This window comes from Bos indicus x Bos taurus, chromosome 16, assembly GCF_003369695.1.
Source record: "Bos indicus x Bos taurus breed Angus x Brahman F1 hybrid chromosome 16, Bos_hybrid_MaternalHap_v2.0, whole genome shotgun sequence".
Classification (NCBI taxonomy): domain Eukaryota; kingdom Metazoa; phylum Chordata; class Mammalia; order Artiodactyla; family Bovidae; genus Bos; species Bos indicus x Bos taurus.
The window spans coordinates 8,741,913-8,748,617 of NC_040091.1; positions in this window are offsets into that span (position 1 = coordinate 8,741,913).

Genomic DNA, 6,705 nt, shown 5'->3' on the forward strand with positions numbered 1-6,705 from the left:
GTTAAAAAGCAGAGACATTACTTTGTCAAAGATATGGTTATCCTGTAGTCATGTATGGATGTGAAAGTTGAATTATAAAGAAAGCTGAGCACTGAGGAATTGATGCTTTTGAACTGTGGTGTTGGCAAAGACTCTTGAGAGTCCCTTGGACTGCAAGGAGAACAACCTAGTCAATCCTAAAAGATATCAGTCCTGAATATTCATTGGAAGGACTGATGCTGAAGATGAGCCTCCAATACTTTGGCCACGTGATGGGAAGAACTGACTCCTTGGAAAATACCCTGATGCTGGTAAGGATTTAAGGCAGGAGGAGAAGGGGATGACAGAGAATGAGATGGTTGGAATATATCACTGACTCAGTTGACATGAGTTTGAGCAACTCCGGGAGTTGGCAATGGACAGGGAAGACTGGCATGTTGCAGTCCATTGATCACAAAGAGTCAGACATGCCTGAGTGGCTGAACTGAACTGTCTCTTTAGGTATGTTTGTTCCTAAATATTTTACTTTTTTTGTTGCAATGGTTAGTGGGATTGATTCCTGGATTTCTCTCTCTAACTTTTCATTGTTAGAATAAAGGAATCCAAGTGATTTCTGTATATTGACCATGTATCCTGTTGCTTGTTGATTAGCTCCAGTAATTTTCTCATAGTATCATTTGGGTTTTCTATATATAGTATTATATCATCTGCAAAAAAATGAGAGTTTTACTTATTTTCCAAAATGAATTCCTTTTATTTCTTCTTTTTCTCTAATTTGTGTAGATAGGACTTCCAAAAATATGTTGAATAATTGTGGTGAGTGTGGGCACCTTTGTCTTGTTCTGGACCTTAGAGGGAATGCTTTTAGTTTTCACCATTAAGAATAATGTTTGTTGTGGGTTTTTCATATATGGCTTTTACTATGTTGAGGTAGGTTCCTTCTATACTCATTTTTTGAAGCATTTTACCATAAATGAGTGCTGAATTTTGTTGAAGGCTTTTTCTGCATCTATTGAGATTATCATATGTCTTTTATCTTTCAATTTGTTAATATGAAGTATCACATTGATTGTCTTGTGTATATCAAAGAAACATTGCATCCCTGAAATAAACCCAACTTGATCACGGTGTATGAGGTTTTTAATGTGCTGTTGAATTCTGTTTGCTAGAATTTTGTTGAGGATTTTTGTATCTATGTTCATCAGTGATATTTGCCTGTAATTTTCCTTTTTTGTGTGTTGTCTTTGCCTGGTTTTGTTATCAGGGTGGTTGTGGCCTTGTAGAAAAAGTCTGTAAATGTTCCCCAGTCTGCAATTTTTTAGAAGAGTTTCAGAAAAATAGGCATTAGCTCTTCTCTAAATGTTTGATAGAATTCCCCTGTGAAGCCTTCTGGGCCAGGGCTCTTGTTTTTTGGGAGATTTGTGATCATTGTTTTGATTTCAGTGATTGTAATTGGCTTGTTCACAATTTCTATTTCTCCTGGTTCAGGCTTGGGAGGTTGAGCTTTTCTAAGAATCTGTCCCTTTCCTCTAGGTTGTTCATTTTATTAACATATAGTTGCTCATAATATTCTCATGATTCTTTGTATTTCTGTGCTGTATTTTGTAACATCTTTTTCATTTCTAATTTTGTTGATTTGATTTTTCTCCCTTTTTTTCTTGATGAGTCTGGCTAGTGGTTTGTCAATTTTGTCTCTTTCTCTTTCTGAATCACTTCACTCTGTATAATAGTTTCTGGGTTCATCCACTTCATTAGAACTGACTCAAATGTGTTCCTTCTTATGGCTGAATAATATTCCTTGTGTATATATACCACAGCTCTTTTATCCATTCATCTGCCAATAGGCATTTAGGTTGTGTCCATGTTCTAACTATTCTAAGTAGTGCTGCAGTGAACAATGTAATACATGTGTCTCTTTCAATTTTGGTTTCCTCGGGGTATATGCCTACCAGTGGGATTGCTGGGTCATATGCTGGTTATATTTCTAGTTTTTTAAAGGAATTTCCATACCATTTTTCATAGTGGCTATATCAATTTACATTCCCATCAACAGTGGAAGAGCATTCGCTTTGCTCCACACCCTCTACAGCATTTACTGTTTATAGATTTTTTGATGATGACCATTCTGACCAGTGTGAGGTGATATCTCATTGTAGTTTTGATTTGCATTAGTCTAATAATGAGCAAACTCTTTTGCTTTTTTGATGATCCATCAGATGTTGGCAATTCAATCTCAGCTTCCTCGGCCTTTTCTAAAACCAGCTTGAACATCTGGAAGTTCACGGTTCACATATTGCTGAAGCCTGGCTTGGAGAATTTTGAGCATTACTTTACTAGCGGGTGAGATGAGTGCAATTGTGTGGTAGTTTGAGCATTCTTTGGCATTGCCTTTCTTTGGGATTGGAATGAAAACTGACCTTTTCCAGTCCTGTGGCCACTGCTGAGTTTTCCAAATTTGCTGGCATATTGAGTGCAGCACTTTCACAGCATCATCTTTCAGGATTTGGAATAGTTCAACTGGGATTCCATCACCTCCACTAGCTTTGTTCATAGCGATGCTTCCTAAGGCCCATTTGACTTCATATTCCAGGATGTCTGGCTCTAGGTGAGTGATCACATCATAGTGATTACCTGGTTCGTGAAGATCTTTTTTGTACAGTTCTTCTGTATATTCTTGCCACCTCTTAATATCTTCTGCTTCTCTTAGGTCCATACCATTTCATCCTTTATTGAGCCCATCTTTGCATGAAACTTTCCCTTGGTATCTCTAATTTTCTTGTAGAGATCTCTAGTCTTTCCCATTCTATTGTTTTTCTCTATTTCTTTGCATGTATTGCTGAGGAAGGCTTTTTTATCTCTCTTTCCTATTCTTTGGAACTCCGCATTCAAATGGGTATATCTTTCCTTTTCTCCTTCTCTCTTTGCTTCTCTTCTTTCACAGCTATTTGTAAGGCCTCCTCAGACAGCCATTTTGCTTTTCTTCATTTCTTTTTCTTGGGGATGGTCTTGATTACTGTCTCCTGTACAATGTCACGACCTCCATCCATAGTTCATCAGGCACTCTATCTATCAGATCTAGGCCCTTAAATCTATTTCTTACTTCCACTGTATAGTCATAAGGGATTCAATTTAGGTCATACCTGAATGGCCTAGTGGTTTTCCCCACTTTCTTCAATTTCCATCTGCATTTGGCAATAAGGAGTTCATGATCTCGGCCACAGTCAGCTCCCAGTTTTGTTTTTGTTGACTGTATAGAGCTTTCCATATATGGCTGCAAAGAATATAATCAATCTGATTTCAGAGTCGACTGTCTGGTGATGTCCATGTATAGAGTCTTCTCTTGTGTTGTTGGAAGAGGGTGTTTGCTATGGCCAGTGCGTTCTCTTGGCAGAACTCTGTTAGCCTTTTCCCTGCTTCATTCTGTACTCCAAGGCCAAATTTGCCTGTTACTCCAGGTGTTTCTTGACCTCCTACATTTGCATTCCAGTCCCCTATAAAGAAAAGGACATCTTTTTTTTTTGGGTGTTAGTTCTAGAAGGTCTTGTTGGTGTTCATAGAACTGTTCATCTTAAGCTTCTTCAGTGTTACTGGTTGGGACATAGACTTGGATTAAAGTGATACTCAATTGTTTGCCTTGGAAATGAACAGAGATCATTCTGTTGTTTTTGAGATTGCATCCAAGTACTGCATTTCAGACTCTTTTGTTGACTATGATGGCTACTCCATTTCTTTGAAGGGATTCCTGCCACAGTAGTAGATATAATGGTCATCTGAGTTAAATTCACCCATTCCAGTCCATCTTAGTTTGCTGATTCCTAGAATGTCAATGTTCACTCTTGCCATCTCTTATTTGACCACTTTCAATTTGTCTTTATTCATGGACCTAAAATTCCAGGTTCCTATGCAATATTGTTCTTACAGCATCGAACCTTGCGTCTATCACCAGTCCCATCCATAACTGGCTGCTGTTTTTTCTTTGGCCCCATCCCTTCATTCTTTCTAGAGTTATCTCTCTACTGATCTCCAGTAGCATATTGGGCACTTACTGACCTGGGGGGGGGGTTCATCTTTTAGTGTCCTATCTTTTTGCCTTTTCATACTGTTCATGGGGTTCTCAAGGCTAGAATTTTGAAATGGTTTGCCATTCCCTTCTTCAGTGGACCACATTCTGTCAATAAGAAACTTCCAGAAAAATATCTATTTTTATTTTATTGACTATGCCAAAGCTTTTGACTGTGTGGATCACAATAAAATGTGGAAAATTCTGAAAGAAGTGGCAATACCAGACGACCTGATTTGCCTCTTGAGAAACCTGTATGCAGGTCAGGAAGCAACAGTTAGAACTGGACATGGAAGAACAGACTGGTTCCAAATAGGAAAAGGAGTTCGTCAAGGCTGTGTATTGTCACCCTGCTTATTTAACTTATATGCAGAGTACACGATGAGAAATGCTGGGCTGCAGGAAGCACAGGCTGGAATCAAGATTGCCAGGAGAAATATCAATCACCTCAGATATGCAGATGACACCATCCTTATGGCAGAAAGTGAGGAACTGAAGAGCCTCTTGATGAAAGTGAAAAAGGAGAGTGAAAAAGTTGGTTTAAAGCTCAACATTCAGAAAACAAAGATCATGGCATCTGGTCCCATCACTTCATGGCAAATAGATGGGGAAACAGTGGCTGACTTTATTTCTTGGTCTCCAAAATCACTGAAGATGGTGATTGCAGCCATGAAATTAAAAGATGTCTACTCCTTGGAAGGAAAGTTGTGACCAACCTAGACAGCATATTGAAAAGCAGAGACATTACTTTGCCAACAAAGGTCCATCTTATCAGGGCTATAGTTTTTCCAGTGGTCATGTATGGATGTGATAGTTGGACTGTAAAGAAAGCTAAGTGCCGAGGAATTGATGCTTTTGAACCGTGGTGTTGGAGAAGACTCTTGGGAGTCCCTTGGACTGCAAGGAGATCCAACCAGTTTATTCTAAAGGAAATTAATCCTGAATATTCATTGGAAGGACTGATCCTGAAGCTGAAACTCCAATTCTTTGGCCAACTGATGCAAAGAGTTGACTCATTTGAAAAGACCCTGATGCTGGGAAAGATTGAGGGCAGGAGGAGAAGGGGATGACAGAGGATGAGATGGTTAGATGGCCTCACTGACTCAATGGACATGGATTTGGGTGAACTCCAGGAGTTGCTGATGGACAGCAAGGCCTGTCGTACTGCGGTTCATGGAGATGCAAAGAGTTGGAAACGACTGAGTGACTGAAATTAACTGAATAATGAGTTATGTTGAACGTCTTTTCATGTGTTTGTTAGCCATCTGTATATCTTCTTTGGAGACATGTCTGTTTAGGTCTTTTTCCCACTTTTTGATTGGGTTATTTACTTTTCTGGTATTCAATTGTATAAGCGCTTGTTTAATTGGGAATTAACCCTTTGTCAGTTGTTTCATTTGCTATTATTTCCTCTCATTCTGAGGGTTGTCTTTTCACATTGCTTATAGTTTTATTTGCTGTGCAAAAGCTTTTAAGTGTAATCGGGTACCACTTGTTTACTTTTGTTTCTATTTCTGTTACTCTAGGAGGTGGGCCATAGGGGATCTTGCTTTGATTTATGTCACTGAGCATTATGCCTATGTTTTCCTCTAAGCATTTTATAGTTTCTGGTCTTAATTAGGCCTATCATATATGACCTTTACTATTTTGAGGTAGGTTCCTTCTATGCCCATTTTTTTGAAGAGTTTTAATCATAAATGGGTACTAAATTTTGTCAAATGCTTTTTCTGCATCTATTGAGATGATCATATGGTTTTTATCTTTCAATTTGCTAATATAGTATATCACATTGATTGATTTCTATGTATTGAAGAATCCTTGCATCCCTGGAATAAACCCAATTTGATCATGGCGTGTGAGCTTTTTGATGTGTTGTTGAATTCTTTTTTTGCTAAAATTTTGTTGAGGATTTTTGCATCTATGCTCATCAGTGATATTGGCCTTTAGTTTTCTTTATTTGTGTGGTTTCTTTATTTTGTCTGATTTTGTTATCAGGGTGATGGTGGCCTTGTAGAATGAGTTTGGAAGTGTTCCTTCCTCTGAAATTTTTTTAAAGAATTTTAGAAGGATAGGCATTGGCTCTTCTCTTAATGTTTGATAGAATTCTCCTGTGAAGCCATCTGGTCCTGGGCTTTTGTTTTTGGGGAAATTTTTAATCACATCTTCAATTTCAGTGCTTGTAATTGGGTTGTTCCTGATTTCTATTTCTTCCCAGTTCAGTCTTGGAAGATTGAACTTTTCTAAGAATCAGTCCATTTCTTCCAGGTTATCAATTTTTTTGCCATATAGTTGTTCATAATAGTCTCTTATAATTCTTTGTATTTCTGCAGTCTGTTGTAACTTCTCCTTTTTCATTTCTATTTGTGTTGATTTGATTCTTCTCTTTTTTTCTTGATGAGTCTGGCTAAATGTTTGTCAGTTTTGTTTTATCTTCTCGAAGAACCAGCTTTTAGTTGTATTAATTTTACTATTGTTTCTTTCTTTCTTTTTTCTTTTTTTTAATTTATTTTTGCTCAGATCTTTATGATTTCTTTCCTTCTACTAATTTTGGGAGGTTTTTCTTCTTTTATTTCCCATTGCTTTAGGTGTAAAGTTATGTTGCCTATTCGATGTTCTTCTTGTTTCTTGAGGTAGGATTGTATTGCTATACTTCCCTCTTAGAACTT